This window comes from Schistocerca cancellata, chromosome 2 (assembly GCF_023864275.1).
Source record: "Schistocerca cancellata isolate TAMUIC-IGC-003103 chromosome 2, iqSchCanc2.1, whole genome shotgun sequence".
Classification (NCBI taxonomy): domain Eukaryota; kingdom Metazoa; phylum Arthropoda; class Insecta; order Orthoptera; family Acrididae; genus Schistocerca; species Schistocerca cancellata.
In genome coordinates this window covers 1,119,546,109-1,119,568,907 of record NC_064627.1, presented here as the reverse complement: position 1 = coordinate 1,119,568,907, position 22,799 = coordinate 1,119,546,109, and positions in this window count along the sequence as shown.

Below are 22,799 nucleotides of genomic sequence, written 5' to 3'. Positions count from 1 at the left end.
GATAGGATGGTGGATCTTTTGCTATATCTCACACTTCGACTCTCACAACCATCATCACGAAACTTTCCTCCAGACTGAGCGGTACAAAAGGAACATCCATACCCACTACCTCTGAAACTACCTTGCTACTCTCCCATGCAAACCACACATACTTAAATTACATGACATACACCACACTACAACATGAAATACAACACGGGGATTAGTCACAACATTATCACTTTCAGCTTTCCCACTTCAATTAATATTTATCCCAGTTTCACATGACACTGCCCCACTTTGTAATTGTACTTTCCTGCTGTGAACTCTGGAGATATATGCACGTCTTCCTGTGCAATGCAAGCCAAGTGGCGTTGCTGGATAGACTCACCTTGCTTCTCTCTCAGAGTTTTATAGTTTGAATCAAGCGTCACACGGAATCATATCATGCAAAGTAATATTAAGAATATATTCATCACACACGCGTGTCCTCAACTGATACCATGGACGAGTACTTCACTTTATCCTTTGTCTCATACACAGATTGAGACTCACACAGTACTCACCACGTGGAAGTACTTGTCTCTAATTTCAAGTCCTGCACACGCCATTTCTTAAATATTTCAATTTATGGTACACGAGTTATTTCTTAAATATTTCAACTTATTGTACACATGCTAGTAATTCAGCTTAACTTAAGCACACGGAAGTATTTCAACTTATTGCTACACGTGGTTTCATTGTGACCGTTGGTCGCTTCCGAAGATTACTACGATCCCATTAATATTACTTGCCTGACATTTAATTCTCCCCACAAAAGTTCCTGAAATAGAGAAATTATTATTTCAAACTACTCTTAAATATTCCACATGCATACCATGTCTCCACTCTTTTATCTTTACGGAGCACACCTAAGACAGGTCTTAACAGCACAAGATCCAGCGGCAGAGTGCTGAAACATGGCCGTTCTTCAGGTTCTCTCGCACCTCTGTCGAAGTGGGGGAGCACCTTGCTACCGTATTGGTCAGCCACATTTCAGGTGCTCAAAGCTCAGGTAAATTTCATCTCTTTGGTCCCACCAAAGGTGGCCAAAGGATCGTCTCAAAAGATGATCATATATTCACATTCACTATCTGTGGTTAGCAGACGACCATACATTCATTCATTTCACAGATCTCACCAAACTGGATGTAGGGATTTACTTTGTGGGAGTGCACATGTGATCAATTAAATAAATAAATTGTCATTCTTTCCCACACTGATATCTGGCTTCACTGTATTAATTGAAATTGAGTTATTTTACAAAAAAAATGTGTTGTTCTGACAAAAATAATGAAGTATGTTGTACCTATTTCAATGTCGGGCGGTACTGTACCCTTTCATGCTGACAGAATGACTTCACCTGCAGCGCTTCCCCTGGGCTCGTCGCCATATCGGTTGAACCCTAGACGACTGGAAAACCGTGGCCTGGTCAGGTGACTCTCGATATCAGTTGGTATGAACTGTTGGTAGAGTTACCGTGTGGCACAGACACCACGAAGCCATGGACTCAAGTTGTTGCCAAGGCACTGTGCAAGCTGATGGAGGCTCCATAATGGTGTGGTGTGGAGTGAATCTATCAGTGACTGGAAATGACTACGTTCGGCTACTTGGAAACCATTTGAAGAATTCTTGTTCCTAAACAACGACGGAAATTTTATGGATGACAGTGCGCCATGTTACCAGGCCGTAATTGTTCACGACTGGTTTGAAGAACGTTCTTGACAGTTCGAGCGAATGATTTGTTCCCCCAGATCGCCCGGCATGAGTCCCACTGAACATTCATGGGACATAATCTAGAGGTCAGATCATGTTCAAAACCCTGCGCCGGCAACACTTACGCAGTTATGAACGGCTGAAGAGGTAGCATGGCTCAGTTTTTCTCCATGACTTGTTGAATCCCTGCTAAGTCCAGCTGCTGCGCTATGCCAGGCAAAAGATATCCCATGACTATTGTCACCTCAGTGTGGAACACCACCTGTACAAAATATTAATCTACTGTTCACGTGAACGACTCTCCCTTTAAGGAAACTTGCTGGTTCGAGTAACATAAGCGGCTCTCAGATTTGGCAGACTGAATACAATAGCCTTAATATTCTAGTTCCTCAGCTTTCGTATGCTGATATCTCTATCCAGTCTGACACTGATTTGGACACGTAGTAGAGATCATTTCTCATTCTGCACACTGGAGTAATTTAGTTACCAGATGCGCTCTATAGTCTATCGTTGTTCTATTCGCACGATTAGTAAGACAGCTGCTCTTCCTCTTAATCAGTCCAAATATGAAATTCGCTGTAGGTAGAGATCACCTTAGTCCACTGTGTTTCTATGCAAATAGCGTTATGGCGCCCATATACGAGGGCGTGCTGAAAAGTAATGACTACAATTATTTTATGTGAAAACTGTTAAGGCCTTTTAAATAAAAATATTAACATTTTACATCTTTACTCTTCATGACTACGTATTTATTTCTCAACATAGTCGCACTGTTTATTGAAATTAAAAAAATAAATAAATATTAAATGTAGTTCAAAAATGGTTCAAATGGCTCTGAGCACTATGGGACTCAACATCTTAGGTCATAAGTCCCCTAGAACTTAGAACTACTTAAACCTAACTAACCTAAGGACATCACACACACCCATGCCCGAGGCAGGATTCGAACCTGCGACCGTAGCGGTCCCGCGGTTCCGGACTGCAGCGCCAGAACCGCTAGACCACCGCGGCCGGCTTTTAAATGTAGTGATTTTGAAAATGTTGGGGGAATTGGAATGTTACTTTTAAATTGTTTTTGTTATTTGTTCTTTCTTTCAGCACGAACTTTGTTGTAGAACCCCTTATTTACGTGTGGAAATAAAAATTCATTTAGACAGAATTAAGCACATTTAAAATTACGTGAACTTAGTCAACCCTCTCATGCTGATAAATTCATATTAACTGATTAAGAACATTTAGTTGAGGATTGTATAAATTAAATTTTTTATATTTCGGCCTTGGCACACATTTTCTAAATGCAGTGGTTTTTTTTTAAATATTTACTGAATTCTTTCCTGGCGTTAGCTATGGAACACAAGACTGTCTCTGTTAGCAGAAAATGGTTAAATATTGCCAAGCACACCTGAACGTTTAATTATCATTGATAAAACACACTTCACTATACGTTTAAGTTATATGCTTTAGAAATTGAAAGAACCAACAAATTGTTAAACTTCAACGTCAACTATCCGCCTATGAATGCACAAATGTGAAACCAGTAATAAATTCCGTCAGTCTCAGGATCACTGTAAAAGAAAAACATTTTCTTAATTCATTGCTAATTTTTTATCTGCTCCCGATTTACGGGTTTGGTTAATTTTTCTTAGCGGAACAATTTTTTAAATGTGCCGCCGCTGCAAATCGTTCGGTCGCGGCACAGCCCAGCAACACCAGCGGTAATTGCTAAAAATGCTGAAAATTCTTTAAAGAAATATTATAGATGACATGGGCAAGCTAATTTACATTAGTAATACACAATTTTGATAAATTATAATGTATTAAGACCACAACAATAATTCAACTTACATTAGTTTGTAATTTCTCCTCTAATGGCGGCTAAATCTAGATACAGACAAATGAAGTCTACTCATTCATAAAATGCTACGTCACGAGTTCCTCTCTCTCTCAGCTCTCGAGGAAGAAGATAAAGAATGAACACTATGTATTCCTATTTATACCACTCCCAACCGTTACATTTTTCTTATCGCAGATATTGACACATTTCGTAATTACATTATGAGTATAGAAATATGACAATCATAAATACATCGAGAATATTATTACAGAAAATATTACAATAATAACGAATGTCCTTTATACAAAATTAAATAATATTTTTTGTTAAATAATTACAGTATATACAAATTGCTTCATAGCGGCGTATATAGTACAATTAAATTTTAGTTTATTAATAGTGTGTGTGCTGCCAGGGAACGTTACAACTGCCGACGAACATATTTCTCCTAATGAGGCACAAGTTTGTTGATACCACCACTGCAGAATGTTTGACGTAGCTGACATTGCCACAATCTCACCTTTGTTCACTCTGCTTCATCACTATCAAAGCGAAGTCCTCGAAACAGATTTTTTTCCCTTTATTGTTATTTTAAAACCTTGTACAAAAGGTAGGCCGGCAGCGGCCTATCTATGCCGCTCTTTGGCCTCAGAAAACCATAGAACAGATAACACGTAGACAGATATACAGAAAACATGAATATGAAAAAACAGGTGATACACACAATGATAACAACGAAGACGTTCGAACATAAGACACTGGATTGCATAAGCAAGTGCAACCGTACACAAAGGCACAATGAGTACACTGTCCAATGGTGGAGGACACTGAAGAGACACAATTGCACTGGAACGGAGAAATACTGCACAGAAAACATTGATGATGATCTTCGAGGTACTGCACACACTATTGCACGAAAAAAGTGGGGGGGGGGCTGCCAGAGAGAAGAGGGGAGGTTAGGAGGGAGGTGGGGAGGACGCCAGTGGGAGTGAAAAAGTGAGCTGGAGGAGAGAGGGTAGTGTTGCGTGTGGAAGCCCGGAGGCAGGAGGAGAAGGAGACAGAAGAGGAATGGAAGTTAGGAAGGAGAGAAGGGAAAGAAGGAGCCCTGGAGGAAAAACTCATGAGGAGGAAAGGGAGGATCAAATCTGGTAGGAGGGGTAGATGGAGGGGACGAGGGCATCATCCTGGAGGAGGAGTTGGCGGAAGCCACCTTGGGCAAGTGTAAAGAGGGTGGTAAGATGGAGAGCAGGTGGGATGCAGGAGTACAGGTGCGGCAGCGGATTGGGGTGGGAGAGACAAGCAGGTGAGGGAGATCAAGTTTACAGGAGGTGTAAAGAATCTGGGTCATTCAAGGAAGAGGAGGAGGTGTGGAAAAGGAATTAAGTCATAGAGGAGCTGCATGGGGGATGGGAGGCAGATGCGATCGGCTAGGCAGAGCGCATGGTGTTCCACGATTTGAAGGGACTTTTAGTAGGTAGGAGGGGTGGAGATAGAGGCAGGACAGGCATAACAGAGGATGGGGCAGATGACGGATTTATAAGTTTGGAGGACAGTGGAGGGGTCCAAACCCTATGTTCGGCCAGAGGGGAGTTTAAGGAGGTGGAGTTGTGGAGTTGGGAGCATGCCTTGGCTTGGATTGTCTTGAGATAGGGGGTCCAGGAAAGTGACGATCAAGGGTGACACCAAGTTACTTGAGGATGGTGTTGAGGTTGATAGGACGGCCATAGATAGTGATATAAAAATCAAGGTGACGGAAGTAAGGGGTGGTTTTGCCTACAATGATTGCCTGGGTTTTGAAAGGATTGACCTTGAGCAGCCACTGGTTGCACCAAGTGGGCAACCAGTCAAGATGGGATTGGAGAAGGTGCTGGGAGCATTGCAGGGTGGGGGGGGGGGGGCAGGGGCAAGGAAGGCGGTGTCATTGGCGTATTGGAGAAGGTATATGGGGGGTGAAGGCAGAAGCATGTCTGCCGTATAAAGGAGGTAGAGAAGAGGGGAGAGGACGGAACCTTGGGGCGCACCAGCGGAGGGGTAGAAGGTGTAAGAATCTGTTTTATGGATGGTGAAATAGGAAGGATGTTGAGAAAGGAAGGAGGCGATCAGACGGATTTAGGTAATAGGGAGGGCGAAGATTTGGAGCTTGAAGAGGAGACCGGAATGCCATACACAGTCATAGGCATGTTCAAGGTCGAGAGGGAGGAAGATGGTAGAGTGACAGGAATTTAGTTGTTTGGAGAGGAGGTGAGTGAGGTGAAGGAGAAGGTCATCCACAGAAAAGGATGGTCCAAAGCCACATTGGATAGAGGGAAGGAGGCGGTGCTGGTGGAGGTGCTGGTGGATGTGTTGGGTGAGAATGGATTCCAGGAACTTGCTGAAGACAGAGGTGAGGGTGATGGGGCGGTAGGAGGAGACAGCAGACGGCGGTTTGTCTGGTTTGAGGAACACCAGGATCTGGGAGGTGTTCCACAGGTTGGGGTAGAAGCCAGTAGACAAGACCACATTATACAATCTGACAAGGGTGGTGAGGAAGGATGCAGGAGTTTCACAGAGGTGACGGTAGGTAACACGGTCATGACATGGAGTGGTGTTGCGTTTCATGCCTAGTGTAGCTATGATATCTTGAGCGGTGATGGGGGTGTTGAGTTCAGTGTGTGGAATTTTGTCCAAGTACTGGAAGCCAGGAGCAAGTGAAGGGGCGGAGGTGTCACTTCGATCACAGACATCAGTGAAGAGGGTGTAGTCGAACTGGGGATCATAAGGGATGGTAAGGATATCAAAAAAGTATGGAGCAAAATAGTTGGCCTTACTAAGGTTATCAGAAAAGGGGTGGTCATCATGAAGGATAGGGTAGTGGGGGGAGGGTTTAGACCCAGTAAGGCGGCAGAAGGCTGACCAGTACTTAGACGAGTTAATAAGTATGTTAGCATTGAGGAGGGTGCATGTCTGTAGCCAGTCTCAGCATTTCTTAGCTGCGAACAAGTTTTGTAGGTGTCTTTGAAGTTGTCGGTGGGGTTGCAGTGCGTCCCAGTCTCATGTGTGGAGGAATGCATGGTAGAGACGGCGGGATTCATGAAGGAGGAGGACAGCCTGTGGGGGTAAGGTGGGACGGTGCAGGTGGATGGCAGTGATAGCGATGTGAGCCTCAACGGCCTCAGACAAGGTCTGCTGGAGAAAGGAGGCGGCACAGGTTATGTCATTGGGGTTGTGGTAGGCGAGGGGGTGGCTATCGATCCGGGTAGTGAGGGTATCCCGGTAGGCATTCCAGTTGGAGCAGGAATAGTCATGGGGAGGGGGGGAGGATCAGTGTGAGGATGTTGGTGGGGGCGACGGCCGTCTGATACAGTGAGGAGGACAGGGAGATGATCACTGCCAATAGGGTCGAGGACTTCCACCGTGACACGTCCAAGGAGGTTGGGGAGGCCAGGACGACATGGGGAGTGGTATTGAATTCGGGGTGGGCATGGTGGGGAAGGGGAATGAGGTCACCTTGGAGTGTGGCAAGGAACCGATGCCACCACTGGAACTGTGCGGCAGGATGACTATGGATGTTGAGGTTGGCAGCAATCACGTAGGAGGAGAAGGTACGGTCAATGTGGGAAAGGAAGTCGAAGGGAATAGGGTTAGAGGGGCAGACATAGATGGTGGCGCAGGTAATGGTAAGGCCGGGGAAGAAGAGACTAAGGATCAGGTGTTCTGTGGGGTTGGGAAGGAGGAGTTGGAGCCGAACAGGGATCTGGCGGTGGTGGTCAATGGCTACCCCACCACGCGCTATCGGGATGGGATTACCAGAGCGGTGAAGAAGGTAGGGCAATGTATGTACAGTACGGTGGTGCTGGAGAAAGGTTTCGTTTATGAGGAAGGCATCCACACCGTGGGTCGTGAGGGTATGCATGAGGAGATTCTTGTTAACAGGGGAGCAGATGTTGTTGAACTAGATACGGTGCTGTCACACCATTACGGGAACGAAACAAATAAATATCGGATGGGGTTCAAGATTGGATTGCATCGAGGATGATCGACGAGGGTAAAACCAAAGCGTCGGATTGTTGCATACTTCCGAGTGCTCGTATGTAATCTGACATTGTCATGCTGACGGAAAGTGCGCACCATGCGTGGACGAACTCTTCGAATTCTTGCTTTTAATTTTCTGAGGATCTCCCCCGCACTGACATATTTATTACACACTGCCACGTTATGTGCTACAAGTTGGAGCCCTCTAATGGCAGAGGGTTGTAACTCGCTTCAGCAAAGCGAGAAAGACGACCAAGTAAAGAGTATGAGACGTAATACCTCAACTGATATTGAGAACAGAATTAAAAAGTTCAGCGCGTCCTCGTTTTAACAATCCCGGGACGTTACATATTCTGAAGCATGGGTTTCAAGAGGATGCCATGATCCTCTGGCTGCTCCTCCTACGTGCTTAGAAGAGCCCGTTAGCAGTCTTCTGTGACAATGTGAAACACTCCCTATTAAACCCACCATTATTGACTAGTGGATTATAGCCTAACGATTTAAAATAGTTTGACTGTGTGAAACTGTTAAAGGGTGACCGTTTAATATGTGCACGGTAGTTGTTTTGTGTTAAATTCAACGAAGCTAGTTAGGAAGTCAGGTAGCAATAACTGGTATATATTTTGTTGTTAATGTTCTATTTTTTTTCTCTTTTTTTTTTGTCTAAACAGCACGAATGAGGCAGTTACTCCCTTCGTCTGACGAAGTAATAACGAGTAACTCGTCACAGGTCGCCTATTAATGTCGTAACACTCCAATATTCCCCATGTGGCACTGAATGCACAGTCACACAGCAATCCAAATCGCGAATGTCCGGCGCGGTTGTCGCGTAATCACGGTGCACAAATGAACGCTTAAACACATCAAACAAATCACTCAATTAACGCCATTCACGCATTTGCTGGATGCTAGCCCCACGGCTTTGGGTGACACACACAGCCGTTGAACAATTGTAAACGCCGTCGGCCGTCCTGCCGAAATCCGCCCTGCTCGCTTAGCAGCCAACAACATACTTGCTCGGAGTCTCGACACTGAATACACTCTGGCGCACTGGGCGCTCGACTATCTATAGTACTTACTGCGACCTGCATGAGGCAAAGATATATTGTTCGTAATACGTGAGTCGAAACAAGGCCCCCGGAGTAGACAACATTCCATTGGAACTACTGGCGGCCTTGGGAGAGCCAGTCCTGACAAAACTCTACCATCTGGTGAGCAAGATGTATGAAACAGGCGAAATACCCTCAGACTTCAAGAAGAATATAATAATTCCAATCCCAAAGAAAGCAGGTGTTGACAGATGTGAAAATTACCGAACAATCAGTTTAATAAGCCGCAGCTGCAAAATACTAACACGAATTCTTTACAGACGAATGGAAAAACTAGTAGAAGCCGACCTCGGGGAAGATCAGTTTGGATTCCGTAGAAATACTGGAACACGTGAGGCAATACTGACTCTACGACTTATCTTAGAAGAAAGATTACGGAAACCTACATTTCTAGCATTTGTAGACTTAGAGACTGCTTTTTACAATGTTGACTGGAATACTCTCTTTCAAATTCTAAAGGTGGAAGGGGTAAAATACAGGGAGCGAAAGGCTATTTACAATTTGTACAGAAACCAGGTGGCATTTATAAGAGTCGAGGGACATGAAAGGGAAGCAGTGGTTGGGAAGGGAGTAAGACAGGGTTGTAGCCTCTCCCCGATGTTATTCAATCTGTATATTGAGCAAGCAGTAAAGGAAACAAAAGAAAAATTCGGAGTAGGTATTAAAATCCATGGAGAAGAAATAAAAACGTTGAGGTTCGCCGATGACATTGTAATTCTGTCAGAGACAGCAAAGGACTTGGAAGAGCAGTTGAACGGAATGGATGGTGTCTTGAAGGGAGGATACAAGATGAACATCAACAAAAGCAAAACGAAGATAATGGAATGTAGTCGAATTAAGTCGGGTGATGTTGAGGGTATTAGATTAGGAAATGAGACACTTAAAGTAGTAAAGGAGTTTTGCTATTTGGGGAGGAAAATAACTGGTGATGGTCGGAGTAGAGAGGATATAAAATGTAGACTGGCAATGGCAAGGAAAGCGTTTCTGAAGAAGAGAAATCTGTTAACATCGAGTATAGATTTAAGTGTCAGGAAGTCATTTCTGAAAGTATTTGTATGGAGTGTAGCCATGTATGGAAGTGAAACATGGACGGTAAATAGTTTGGACAAGAAGAGAATAGAAGCTTTCGAAATGTGGTGCTACAGAAGAATGCTGAAGATTAGATGGGTAGATCACATAACTAATGAGGAAGTATTGAACAGGATTGGGGAGAAGAGAAGTTTGTGGCACAACTTTACCAGAAGAAGGGATCGGTTGGTAGGACATGTTCTGAGGCATCAAGGGATCACCAATTTAGTATTGGAGGGCAGCGTGGAGGGTAAAAATCGTAGGGGGAGACCAAGAGATGAATACACTAAGCAGATTCAGAAGGATGTAGGTTGCAGTAGATACTGGGAGATGAAGAAGCTTGCACAGGATAGAGCAGCATGGAGAGCTGCATCAAACCAGTCTCAGGACTGAAGACCACAACAACAACAACAACAACAATACGTAATGGGCGGTTGACCCCTTACAAATAGAACATGCTTTTTGTTTTGAATCTTAACTGCAGTCGGAGCTTTAGGAGGAGAGGAGTCCATAACCCCACCCAGTTATCCCGATTTCTGATTAGGGTTTTCAGTTGTTTTTGTAAACCAGTCCAAGCGAATGTAGGAACGGCTCTTTCAAAGATGCAGTGATCGATACCTATGTACAGTCATGTCCAACACGAGCTAGTGTTTTCAACTCAACCGGAGAATTAAATTGACAGTGAATAGAAAATCTTCCATTCGCACGAAATATCATTCGTTTCGGGAATAAGTGGCGTTGATTCTTATTTTCGCGACGTAGAAGCTTCGAATATGTTAAGTGCGCCAATAGCACTAGCGAATCGGATTTCGTAAAATTAAGTGACAAGCATGACCGTATTATTTACTACAACTCGTAGCGCTCTCAGTGAGATAGCTGTAATGGTGGCTGAACGGACGTTTCCGAAGTTGGTTTTTCGCCTTCATACAATCAGACTCACCAGGATTTCCACTGTAAAATCTATCAATAACACACCAAGAATATTAGTGGCACAAAATAAAAGAATAAGACACAATGTTTGAGTAGAAATGAGTGATTATTCTGACTTTAGGAAACTTACATTGATGTAAGTGACCTGACAGATCGCAGCGAGGAGGAGAGAAAGTGAAAGGGATGTGACAAGTGAAGTATGTCAGACAAAGACGGATATTGCTTTACACAGATAACTTATTTACTAAACTAATTACTCTGTACTTTACGAATTATAACTGTATATTTTATACACATGAGCCGTTTTTTCATCGCAAATAACAAATTTATAGTCAGACTATAATTTCTGCCCAAAAAAGCAGTTTTATTAAAACAAGGAAAAAGAGAAAATTACAATTTGTTGTTATATGTTCCATCTATATTGACATCTACGTCATCGAGACGTCTTCCTTCTATTTTTGTTTAGCACTAGTAACTGTGAATTAGTACAAAAGTAGTAGTCACTCATCACACCAAGGACAACACTGAAGTATAAACTATGAGATTATGGAAAAGATAGGACGTCGTTTCAGTTGGTCTGGTTCATCTACTGGTAGCTATTTGGCGTGGTAAGTCGTCGTAATTGAATAGGTCTAGGATTCATGTGAAAAATTTTAGGTGATACAGGCAGTTTTATTTTATACTTAGCCCAGAAAATTAGTAATTAATAATACACCATGAAAAAACGCTCTTACTCTGGTTAACAACGAGGTAATTTCAAACAAAAATATATCGTTTGTGGACTGACCTGATTGATTCATTACGGATATTAATGAAACAGCAGCTTTCCACCTACCACAAAGTTAAATTAGTCCCTGCAATCACTGGACACCTATTTACCAGTAGACTTTCCATGCTCTAATTCCAACAATATTACGTAAAGATTCTTATAACAAAAAGAATAAGACCAACTCCCATTAGTTGGGTCCACATGAGATTACTAATTACTGTGACATTACAAATATCGGGATACAGCCCTGAAACTGCAGTCGACGTTTGCTTTATATTTTAGAGCAAAAGTATATCAGTTTTGCATTACAGCGTGTATTTGGCCGCCAACAGTAAAAGGAAGCCTCTAATTCCATCAGTGAAACTGAGCTCTTGGAGTAAACATATGTTATACACGCTCCAGTCACTTTAACGTGACCACCGGCAATGTACGACTTCACCGTGCATGGCAAAATTGCGCTACAGAAATCCGGCGCCAAGGCCACTGTGGTACACCACGGGCCATAGATAACAGGGGTGAACGGCGGCCACAGAGACGTCTGTGGGCGAATGGATGTGCAACTTTGAGCAACTAACAGCCCAGATGAACCAAAGAACTACAAACAATGTCTTCTAAACAATTGTTCAGGCAGCTTTGCTGCATATGAGATTCCACAGCAGGCAACTGGTTCTTGATCCAGTGCTAACTGCCATTCATCGGCTACGAAGGTTGGAATTTGCACCACCAGTGGCACAATTAGACGTCCACTGAGTGGCGACAGGTGGCGTTTGCACATGAACCACGTTTTCCTCTCCATCGGACAGATGGCCTTTGGCGCGTACAGAGTGAAACATCTGGAGGGAAACACGCCGCAACAATTATCAGAAGGGTCCACTCTGAAAGAGAGAGCTGTATGGAGTGGGGAATATTTTCTTGGAATAATGGAGTCAGTTTGGTTGTTTTCATTAGTTGCACTTGATTCATCTGTAATATTTTCGAAGAATTATGCTAAAAATTTGTCACCCAGAGCGTATTTTGCAAACTGTTGACGATACGAATCATTGAAATATAGTGATGTGGTAAGTACAGTCCCATGACTTTTTTTTTCCTACAGCAGAGAGGTGTTTACAAAATCGGCCCCCAGCTCCATTCGGACAACCACACGTTGCCATTTCACAATCAACACTGTATGGGTTAGTCTTCTCTTTGATGAAGAAAGTATTGTCATCCACACGTGCAGTATCTTCAGTATTGTTACTTGCTTGACAAAGTTTTTCGTAGGCTAACGTAACATTTCTCGCTCTCCCATTGGCAAATATAATCAATATCTTTTTTGTGGTATGCTTCAAAGGTCTTTGCGATGAAGTCCACTAAAGCGTATATATTAAAAACCTTACAGCGTTGCAGTATTACGTCTTTAAAAATTTGTATTGAGGATTCACAGTAGTTACTTTTTATACACCGCGTTAAGATATTGATGCGACATGCTAATTACCACTCCTCTTGCCGTCCCCACAAATTTGTTAGGTGTTTTTCCAACTTCTTATTTTTCTTCTCTTCCTCTTCATTTAGTAAATCAGCCACACTGACTCCGGCTTCTTTCACTGTGCTGGCATACATTACAGGTCGAAATTTCCTCATAACTGGTTGTCGATCGCCTTTAATAACGTCATAATTACTTTCCCTAAAACAACGCCAAAGAGCTTGATTAATTAACATGATATACGCATAGAAGTAACTTACTGTTTGGAAGTACAGCTCGTAGGTCATTTTTTCTGCGCTGCTGTTATTTGTTAACTATTTTTGGATGAAAAACCTTTTGGCACATCTCCTCTAAATAATCTTTTGCAGACTGAAAGGCATGCATGTAAGTTTCTTGAGACTGGCAACAGGCAAAGCACCAATTTTCATTGCAGCAAATGTAAATGTAACACAGGTATTTGTTTTATCACAGGATACACTCGTATCAGTAAACATCATTTCGTCAGCCAGACCTTTCGTAAACATTCTTTGCATAATAAGTTTTATTATAACATACGCAGATGGTTATTCTCTGACACATACACTTACGTTGGATAACTCAATCTTCTTTTGCTCTGAAACGTCCATAACACCACTAACGACCCGCGCCCCATAGGTTCGATGACGCTATTGTTCATATAGACAGGTAACTTGACGGTTAATTGGAGTTTTCTGCGCACTAGTAACTTAATATAAGCGTTTTTCTCACATTCCTCGATGATAGCCGTTCCATGATGAGATTTGGCTACTACAGCTGTCTTGCCACCTTCAGAATACGATTCGAATTGCTAACCGCACAGACTCGCGCGTGTATTGAGGCCCTATTGTCTCCTGGTGAAGACGGGGAATGGAAACACGCGTCCCGGACAGAGTTTGTACCTTGACCTTGCGCCTCCGACGCTCAGCGAACACCATCTCGGATTTTCCAGACATCCGTGTCATACCGGCGCGGCGGCGCGTGAAGGAATGACAACAGGAGAGGAACAAACACAACTGCTGCTTCCCACTGCGCTTCTCGTTACATTCGTCTCGTCCGACTGCCACTCAGTACCGTTATATACGAGGGTGAATCAAATATAAACCGGAATTTCTGTTTTATGCACCTTTTTGCAGACGAGGAGTGGCGTGATCTCTGCTCATTGTTGCTTTCGTTACTAGTGTTTTTCCTCCACAGCTAAAAAGTTCTCATACTGTTTCTTTAGTGATAATTACAATGTCAGAGCAAGAGGTCATTTGCTGTCTAACGCATTATAATTATGTTTTCACAACAGAGAAACAGAAAAGATTGTAACAACTACAGAGGTATCTCTTTAATCAGTGTTGTGCGTAAAATCTTCTCAGGTATTGTTGAAAGGAAAGTGCGAGTATTAGTTGAGGACCAATTGGATGAAAATCAGTGTGGGTTTAGGCCTCTTAGAGGTTGTCAGAACCAGATCTTTAGCTTACGGCAAATAATGGAGAAGTGTTATGAGTGGAACAGGGAATTGTATCTATGCTTTATAGATCTAGAAAAGGCATATGATCGGGCTCCTAGGAGGAAGTTATTGTCTGTTCTACAAGATTATGGAATAGGAGGCAAACTTTTGCAACCAATTAAAGGTCTTTACATGGATAGTCAGGCAGCAGTTAAAGTTGATGGTAAATTGAGTTCATGGTTCAGAGTAGTTTCAGGGGTAAGACAAGGCTGCAACCTGTCTCCACTGTTGTCCATATTATTCATGGATCATATGTTGAAAACAATAGACTGGCTGGGTGAGATTAAGATATGTGAACACAAAATAAGCAGTCTTGCATATGCGGATGACTTAGTTGTGATGGCAGATTCGATTGAAAGTTTGCAAAGTAATATTTCAGAGCTAGATCAGAAATGTAATGACTATGGTATGAAGATTAGCATCTCCAAAACGAAAGTAATGTCAGTGGGAAAGAAATATAAACGGACTGAGTGCCAAATAGGAGGAACAAAGTTAGAACAGGTGGACGGTTTCAAGTACTTAGGATGCATATTCTCACAGGATGGCAACATAGTGAAAGAACTGGAAGCGAGGTGTAGCAAAGCTAATGTAGTGAGCGCTCAGCTACGATCTACTCTCTTCTGCAAGAAGGAAGTCAGTACCAAGACTAAGTTATCTGTGCACCGTTCAGTCTTTCGACCAACTTTGTTGTATGGGAGCGAAAGCTGGGTGGATTCAGGCTACCTTATCAACAAGGTTGAGGTTACGGATATGAAAGTAGCTAGGATGATTGCAGGTAATAGTAGATGGGAACAATGGCAGGAGGGTGTCCACAATGAGGAAATCAAAGAAAAACTGGGAATGAACTCTATAGATGTAGCAGTCAGGGCGAACAGGCTTAGATGGTGGGGTCATGTTACACGCATGGGAGAAGCAAGGTTACCCAAGAGACTCATGGATTCAGCAGTAGAGGGTAGGAGGAGTCGGGGCAGACCGAGGAGAAGGTACCTGGATTCGGTTAAGAATGATTTTTAAGTAATAGGTTTAACATCAGAAGAGGCACCAATGTTAGCACTGAATAGGGGATCATGGAGGAACTGTATAAGGGGGGCTATGCTCCAGACTGAACGCTGAAAGGCATAATCAGTCTTTTATGATGATGATGATGATGATGAACAGAGGGCGTGAAACCGTCCGAAATTTTGAAAAGACTTGCGACACGGGTGCCGGCCGACATCCTGAGAAAGATTCCAGTGTACGTATGGTACAAACAGTTTTTACAAAGACGAAAAACGGTTGAGAATTCAGCCCACCGACGGCGCTAAAATCTATTATCTCCCTGGGCAGGGTTTTTGCAACAGTCTTTTTTGATTGTAAAGGAATTATTCTCACTGACTTTCACCACGATCGTCGCACTGTGAACGCTGCATACTAGTGACAACTTTTTGACCAAGCAAAACGTGCATTTCGTCAGAAAAAGGATGCGTTTAAATTGCTGGATGAGATAGTGCTTCATGACAATGCTCGTTCCCACACAACCGCCTGAACTTAACAAAAACGGCTCCGTTGTTCTAGATCACACTGTAATACCCTTCCTACAGTCTGGACTCATCGCCCTGCGATTTTCATTTGTTTAGACCATTAAAGGAAACATTTAGAGAACACAGACTTGATGACGATGGCGCTGTCGAAGTGTTCGTGTGCATAAATTTTTCTGAAACTTAAATAAATTTATCAAAAATAAAATCGGTCTGCACTTCAATGAAACGATATTAGTACCACCGGCATAACTTTCCTTGCCACTTCAAATAAGGTTGAAGGAAAAACTTCATCCTACACTATCAGTGTCGTCAGGAGAAAACAAGATATTCTGCGACTCACAATAGGATAACAACCAAATACCAAATGCATTTGGAAATATGTACAATAATTTTACTTTTTGCAGTTGAGCACCTACGAGATAAAACTTTTAATTTTTTTAGACCTGCCTATTGCCGTGAAATAACATGGAAGTGTTTTCGGGATGTGTTCCAGACGTACATCATCCGACGCTATTATTACTGTACCAGAATGCTATCCTATTCAGTATAAAAAGGCTTTCTTTCGATCTGCAATAAAAAGTTCTTAAATTGCCATTACACGCAGAGGAAGTAGAAAAGGAACTTAAATTGTTTCAAAATGAATAGCCCATAACAAATGCTATCACAGAATGGTAGTTGACGCAGTTTATAACTTCACAAAGTCTTAAAGAAATCAATAGCCACAAAACGCGCAACTAAACGAAGAAATTTCTACGGACATATCCTATATAAACGCAGCCATGTTTTTAAAAAACATGATGTACAATCTACTGCTCTGTCTTGGACAGACAGGAAGGAATTTTTAAACACGATACAAGGAAAACACAGAATTAAAAAGATAAAACATAAGTAAACCCCCCTTTGCATTTCACCTCATTCAAGACTGTCACAAATGCACACTGTCGAAAATAATCTCGTAATACTTCATACAGTGAAGAAAGGGATACATTGTGGACGTATGTGAAATAATAGAAATTTGCTCCCACTTGTCAAAATCCAGGGAAAAGATGTTGCGTTAGCAGTGCTCGCTAAGAAACACCAATTTGCCGTTACTGATACCTTCCTTTAGAGGTCTTCAGATGTTAGTAAATATGTCCTTGCGTGCTTGGCACGACAGCGAGCTCTACAGTTTCCTGTGTTCTAACTTCTGCCCGCCCGCGCTAGAGGACGTAACTTTACTATCGGCCTGGACGGATATTTTAGAAGTTCATTAAATGTAAACAGCTGCTTTTAACTTTTCATTGGTGAAGCAGGAATTTAATTTTTCCAAAATGTCAAAATCTAATTTATTTTAATGCTAAAGCGCGCCAATAGACACTACTTCTAATTTATCAAAATGTCCAGTTTTTATAATCATGATAAGACCATTTCTCCTACGATATTTTAAGGAACTCATTTTGTTTTAAATCTACCAGACTTTTTCCTCCTTACTCATTTTATTTAGTTTCAACATAGCACAATGTAATCTATATTTTTTTCTTTTTTCTGTACTTGTACTATAAATGTGTAAACTAAAAATTTTGTGGAAACTCCTATATCCCTGTTATGTAAATCATTTAATCATGTAGTATGTATCACGTACAACGTTTGACTGCATTTACAAAGTGAGTCTCAGATACCACTAGAAAATGGCTTCAATATAAAAGCAGAAACCGGGCGGGCGCAGAGTAAACTAAAAAGCTTTTTAGCAGCTGAAGTGGTTAGTGATCAATTTAATACACACTTGCGGAGTAACAGCGCTCTCCAAGGATGGAGAAAACTAACAATTGTCCATCCACTTTAACTATGTCTTATGAAAGCCTAACAAAAGTTTTTATTTATTCTACCTGAACATTAATTACTTTTCATAATTTCTCATTGGTCGCTTTTACTGCTTCCGCTATGTGCAGACTGAATAATATGACCTACTCCGGAATTTCTAACTGTATACTCCGGCAAACATTGTCATCTTTTTTAATGTATGAATACTGTAAGAGTAGCTTTGTCCTTCAACTTATCTTCTGGAATAAGGCATTGTGTCACTATTGTCTCGCGTTTTCCTAAACTTCTCCGGAACCTAAGCTGATCTTCCTCCAGGCCAGCTTCTACAACTTTTCCCATTCCTCCGTAGGTAATCTGTGTTAGTATTTTGCAGCCATGATTTATTAATGTAATTGTTCGGTAATACATCTGCAACATCAAGTTCATTGGGATTATTACATTCTTCTTTATGTCTAATGGTATTTCAACTTCGCATGCAATCCACCTACCAGGTAAAGCAGTTTCGTGATGGTTGTTTCTCTCAATGACTTGATAATTCTGAGGGAATGTCATCCACTCTAGACGACATGTTTCGACTAATGTGTTTCACTGCTTTGTTAATATCTCTATCACAGAACCGCGTCCCCCATTTCTTCTTCATCTACTACCTCTTCGCTTCACGTAACATTGTCTTCGAGATTTATTTTTCCTTTTTGTATATAGTTATCCCCTGATGTAACGAATATCCTATCATCCTGTCCCTTCTTCTTGTCAGTGTTTTCCATATATTTCTTTCCTCTTCGATTCTGTGGGAAACTCCTTATTCCTTAAACTGTAGGTCCACCTAATTTCGAAAAACCTCTTGCAGCATCGAAAAGTGTCGGCGTGCGAACAATTCAACAAAACGTCATCGATATGGGCTTTCGGAGCTGAAGGCCCACTCATCTACCCATGATGACTGCACGACCGGAAGCTTTACGCCTCGCCTGGGACCGTCAACACCGACATTGGACCGTTGATGACTGGAAGCGCGTTGCGTGGTCGGCCGAGCCCCGTTTCAAGTTGTATCGAGCGGATGGACGTGTGGGCATGGAGACAACCTCATGAATCCATGGACCCTGCATGTCAGCAGGGGACTGTTCAAGCTGTTGGAGGCTCTGTAATGGTGTGGGGCGTGTGCAGTTGGAGTGATATGAAACCCCTGATACGTCTAGATACGACTCTGACAGGTGACACGACGTAAGCGTCCTTTCTGATCACCTGCATCCATTCATGTCTATTGTGCATTCCGACGGACTTGGGCAATTCCAGCAGGACAATGCGACACCCGACACCTCCAGAATTGCTACAGAGTGGCTCCAGGAAAACTCTTCTGAGATTAAATACTTCCGCTGGCCACTCCCCAGACATAAACATTATTGAGCGTATCTGGGATGCCTTGCAACGTGCTGTGCAGAAGAGATCTCCACTCCCTCGTGCTCTTACGGATTTATGGACAGCCCTGCAGGATTCGTGGTGTCAGTTCCATCCAGCACTACTTCTAACATCAGTCGAGTCTATTCCATGTCGCGTTGCGGCACTTACGCATGCTCACAGGGGCCCCACACGACATTAAGCAAGGGTACCAGTTTCTTTGGCTCTTCAGTGTGTGTATCTAACAAATCTCGTGAGTAAATTAAACCTCTTCTGTAAACTACACTAGTGTGAAACGCTTTCGCATGATATGTCACTGTCATCCAACATAGTTCAATGAAACTTAGCCCTCACATACAAATAAGGTAACTGAAAGTACAGAAATAACACTATTATTACTACACTGAAACCACTGTGATTCGTGATGCTTACCAGGACATCACGAAAGGGAGTAAATGGTGTTTAATACACTGTATGACCACCACAGACAGCACTGCATTCTCTGCAACGTGCTCCCATCCTGGTCACAAGGTTGGTAAGAGGTTTTTGTGGTGGGGCGCTCCATTCCCCACCAGTGCGGTTGACACTGCTGGACGGACGTTGGGCATGTGGACGAGATGCAATACGCCTCTCCAACGCAAAATGGTCAAATGGCTCTGAGTACTATGGGACCTAACATCTCAGGTCATCAGTCCCCTAGAACTTAGAACTACTTAAAACTAACTAACCTAAGGATATCACACACATCCATGCCCGGGGCAGGATTCGAACATGCGACCGTAGCAGCAGCGCGGTTCCGGATTGAAGCGCCTAGAACCGCTCGGCCAGAGCGGCTGGCTCCCCAACGCATCCCACACGTACTCGAAGAGATTTAAGTTTGGGGAACGGGTGGGCTAGTCCATTCGCCGAATATCTTCTCGTTCCAAGAGCCCCATCACCTGCACTGTTCGATGAGGTCGTACGTTGTCATCCATAAACATGAAGTCAGCTCTCTCTGTGATGTTCCATGTTTCATCGAGCTATGTCACTTGTCAGTGACAAGTCACGCAAAAGTTACTTTATCCTCAAGTTTTGCACACCAGTGCGTTAAAGAGCGAATGAAAACTTTTTCTGTTGATCAGGTTCCTCATTTTCAAAAAAGAACACCTTCTTACCGATTTTTCAAACTAATGTGTGAGTTGCAAAGCACATTACCACTTTTCTGTTAAAATATTTCATCACTTTGTTAGTCATTTGTATTGCACGCAAGCAAAATGGACATCATTAGCTCTTGTTTATGTCCACGATGATGATGGTACGAGGTATGTCCACAAAGTAAGTTCCGTTTGGTTATATAAAACAAACGTGTACAGATACAGAAAAAAAAGTTGTGCAAAAATCTACAACTGTTAAACTACTTTTCTTCATAGCTTCCGAAATTTTGTAGGCACTTGTCATAGCGTGGCACAAGTTTTTGTGTGCCTTCTTCATAGAAGGTTGCCGCCTGTGTATTCAACCATGTGGTAACATGTTCTTTCAGCTCGTCATCATCGTTGAAGGACAGATTTTGGGTGTAAGAAGAGATAAAAGTCGCTAGGAGCGAGGTCCGGACTGTATAGAGGATGATCAAACGCATCTCTGTGAAATTCCCATGAGAGTTGTTTGGTCGCATTCGCCGTGTAAGGTCTGGCATTATCGTGGAAAAAAATAACGCCTTTTCATAGTAATCCTCGGCGCTTGTTCTGTATTGTGCAGCGCAATTTCTTAATGGTCTCGCAGTAACCATGTGCATTGATTGTTTGGCCTCGTGATTAGAAATCAATCAGCAAAATGCCTTTTCTGTCCCAAACAACGGTGCACATGACTTTTCGAGGAGTCAAGATTTGCTTAGGTTTAACCTTCGTTGCGGATGAAATGTGCTTCAATTCCACTGATTGCTGTTTTGTTTCAGGGGTGTCGTACAATACTCAAGTTTCATCACCCGTGACTACCCGACAGTAAACCATCGCCTTCTTCATTGAAGCGTGTCAAAAACTGAAGTGCACTGCCCATCCGTTGTTTTTTGTGTTGTTCAGTAAGTATTTCGGGTACCCAACGTGAGCAAAGTTTTCGAAATTTCAGTTTTTCAGGAACAGTTTCATGAATTAGTGATCGTGATATTTGCGGAACTTCCATAGCAAGGGGACTAAGTGTAAACTTACGGTTGTTCAAATGGTTCAAATGGCTCTGAACACTATGGGACTTAACATCTGAGGTCATCAGTCCCCTAGAACTTAGAACTACTTAAACATAACTAACCTAAGGACATCACACACATCCATCTCCGAGGCAGGATTCGAACCAGTGACCATTGCGGTTGCGCGGTTCCAGACTGAAGCGCCTAGAACGGCTCGGCCACAACGGCCGACACTTACAACGGTTGTGCTTAATCTTCTCTTCAATTGTGTGAACCAGTTCATCAGTAACGACAGACGAGCGTCCACTTCGTTTTTCATCGTGCACTTGCTCACGTCCTTCATTGAACTGTCTGACCCATCTTCTAACTATTGAATCACTCATAGCATTTTGTCCGTTAACCTCGCAGATTTGCCGATGAATTTCCTTTGGTTTAACTTTCCTTTCATTTAGAAAACGAATCACACATCTGATTTCACACGTGGCGGCATTTTCAATTACGGCTGACATTATAAAGAAGCACTGCAAAGCACACGTCGGCAGCAGCGATCTGAAAATGGCGTACATGTCTTCTCCTTGAGTCAGAGCAACTGCCGCGCATGCTCGGAACTGCGATCGTAGCTCTGCCGCAGATAAAAATAGAAACGGAACTTACTTTGTGGACGACCCTCTTATTTGGTTCAAAAGGGCTCTGAGCATTAAGGTCATCAGTCCCCTAGAACTTAGAACTACTTAAACCTAACTAACCTAAGGACATCACACACATCCATGCCCGAGGCAGGATTCGAACCTGCGACCGTAGCGGTCGCGCGGTTCCAGACTGTGGCGCCTAGAACCGGTCGGCCACCCCGGCCGGCCCTCTTATTTGGTTTGGGGGGCGCTGAACTGCGCGGTTATCAGCGCCCGTACGAATACCCAATCTTTACACAATCCAAAAAAATTAGTATACAAATCTCATGAACACGGTACTATACATTATTCTTGTTTTCTTGTATGATTACTAATGCTTTATGCTTCTTGGTAGCAATAGAGTAACGACCATATATAGAGGTTCAAATGTTCAAAAGCCACGTCCACTATGACTGGCTCGAGGATTTGCCGAGCACTCATGTGGGTGTGGCTCAATGTGGAATCAGACATTCCAGTTTTTAGTCATTCTTGTGTTGTCCATCTGCAAAGAAGTAGATCTTAAGTTTACAAATTATCTTGTTGTTGTTGTGGTCTTCAGTCCTGAGACTGGTTTGATGCAGCTCTCCATGCTACTCTATCCTGTGCAAGCTTCTTCATCTCCCAGTATCTACTGCAACCTACATCCTTCTGAATCTGCTTAGTGTATTCATCTCCTGGTCTCCCTCTACGATTTTACCCTCCACACTGCCCTCCAATGCTAAATTTGTGATCCCTTGATGCCTCAAAACATGTCCTACCAACCGATCCCTTATTCTAGTCAAGTTGTGCCACAAACTTCTCTTCTCCCCAATCCTATTCAATACTTCCTCATTA